Genomic DNA, 2,500 nt, shown 5'->3' with positions numbered 1-2,500 from the left:
CGAGCCCTCTTCATTGCCCCAAGGTATCGGCCCCATTAGGAACTCACCAGGTGATTGGCCCCCACGCCCTAAGTGGAGACTTAACCTGGTGAGTGTTGGAACGCAAACCTCCCCACCCAAACTTCGGCCCGGAAGGGGGAGTGTAGGACTCCCTCTAGAAAGGACGGAGGGGGAGGTACCCCGCCTGATTGAGACAATGACTTTCGTCAATTCAAGCTTGAGAGCAAGTTTTGACGAGATAAACGATAATCAGGAGCCTGAAACTAGTGGTCGAAGTGACTCAACCGCTGAATTGCCTTCGATAGTAGAAGAGACACCACCCTCACCTCACGCACCGATTGGGCCCACCATACCCGACGGTGCATCTGTTCAGGACACCCCCTCGGGGGAGATAGAGCAGACATGCTTGGTGGTGGAACTCCCGGACCAGGACATAGTCTGTAAGCTTTGTGGCGTGCGACCAGGGAAAATCACTCAGGCAGCAAGGCACTTTGCCGCCTGTCATAAGACTACTCTGGTGACGTACAGTTGTCGTAAGTGTGGCAGGGGCAGTGAGAACAGCCACTCCATCAGCACTCACTACCCTAAGTGCAAGGGGAGGGCAGAAGGAGTACAGGCCGATCAACTGGCCCATCGATGTGGTAGTTGCGAAGCGTCCTTTGCAACTAAGAGCGGGCTTAGCCAACACAAACGACACGTCCACCCAAGTGAACGGAATATGGAGAGGATCGCGGAGGTACGCTCCAAGAAGGTGAAGGGGGGTGCGACCTCGCTATGGAGTGCTAAGGAGGTGGAAGAGTTACTGAAGCTCGAGGAGAGATATGCGGGCGAGAGGTACATTAACATGGCGATCGCCAAGCATCTCCCCAGTAAAACTAGCGAGCAGGTAAGGGAGAAAAGACGTCGGCTTGTCAGGACCCCCATAAATCCGTCAGAGGATCATAGCGGTGATCTGAGACAGGAGATGCCAGCGCCACCCCTGGTTCAGGGGATCGCCGAGAAATTGAAAGAGAGGGCGGCCTCCCTGGATCTTTCTCTGAGCGAGCTCGGCGGCAGTGGGGATTTGCCAAGGGAGGAGCACGAGTTGGGTGAGCTCGTGGAGGCTACGGCCTCGGCTTTGAGGGGGAGGCTGGGAGCTGGTGTCTCGAGTGCTCTGAGTCATAGTACTCCTGGTAGTAGGCAACGAGGGGCAGGCCGTGTTTTCAGAAACCCTCAGGGAGGAAACAGGGCGGCCATGCGGAAGACTTATAGGAAACATCAGAGGATGTTCCTTAAGGATCCTGCGAGGCTAGCCAGTGAAATCCTTGATGGAGTGGAAGGAACAGAATGTCCAATCCCACTGGCCATTATAGAGCAAGCGTACAGGACCAGTTGGGAAGGGAATGTCAACTTTGCTGGACTAGGCCAATTTACATCATCAGGAGAAACGGACAACGAGTGCTTTGCAGAGCCAATCACGGCCAAATCTGTAAAAGCTGCCCTAGGCAAGATCAAGCGCGACACCGCCCCGGGCCCAGACAGGATCACAAAGCAGATGCTAAGTGACTGGGATCCGAAAGGCGAAAAACTGGCACGGCTGTACACCACGTGGTTGGTCAGCGGAGTGGTACCCAGGGCTTTCAAGGAATGTCGGACAACACTAATTCCTAAATCTACTGATCGGGAGGCGCTCAATGACGTGGGGAACTGGAGACCCATCACCATTGGATCAGTGATTTTAAGGCTCTTTTCTAAGATTCTGGCGGAGAGGCTGGCGCGTGCTTGCCCATTGAATCCTAGACAAAGGGGGTTCATCCGCGCCCCTGGGTGTTCCGAGAACCTAAAGGTTCTGCAAGGCCTTCTCGGACACTGCAAAAAAGAGCGGGGCCAGCTTGCGGTAGTGTTTGTCGATTTCGCGAAGGCTTTCGACTCCATCTCTCATGATCACATCCTGTGTGCACTGATGCAGAGACAGGTTGACCATCACGTGATTAAGCTGATCCAATCAGCTTATGTGGACTGCGTGACCAGAATCATTGTCAATGGGGACAAGACGGACCCCATTGAGATGAAGGTTGGAGTGAAGCAGGGAGATTCTATGTCTCCAATCCTCTTCAACCTGGCTATGGATCCCCTGATCCAAGCCCTCGACAACCTTGGAAGTGGCTATATGGTAGGAGGTACTAGGGTTAGTACCTTAGCGTTTGCAGATGATCTTGTCCTGATTAGTGACTCCTGGGAAGGCATGAGAGACAACATCGCTATCCTAGACACATTCTGCGAGAAGACGGGGCTTAGGGTTCAGCCCAAGAAATGTCACGGATTCCTGATTGGGAAGGGAGTTACCTCCTTCACGGTCAATAACTGTAAGGCGTGGAGGTTGGGAAAGGAACCAATTCATCTCATCAGCCCTGATGAGATGGAGAAATATCTGGGGGCAAGGGTGAATCCTTGGGTGGGGATCACCAAGCCAGATATCCACACCCAGCTGAGGGAGTGGGTGACTAAGATCAACAATGCT

General features: G+C 53.6%; 1 pseudogene; it reads left to right on the top strand.

Annotated features, from left to right (window-relative positions):
* The window catches only part of LOC136672445 (28S ribosomal RNA), an 8,428-nt pseudogene that overhangs the window by 3,155 nt on the left and 2,773 nt on the right, over positions 1 to 2,500 (top strand).

This window comes from Hoplias malabaricus, chromosome 16 (genome assembly GCF_029633855.1).
Source record: "Hoplias malabaricus isolate fHopMal1 chromosome 16, fHopMal1.hap1, whole genome shotgun sequence".
Lineage (NCBI taxonomy): Eukaryota > Metazoa > Chordata > Actinopteri > Characiformes > Erythrinidae > Hoplias > Hoplias malabaricus.
Note: the sequence above shows the minus strand (reverse complement) of the source record. Positions and strands in the feature narration are given on the sequence as shown.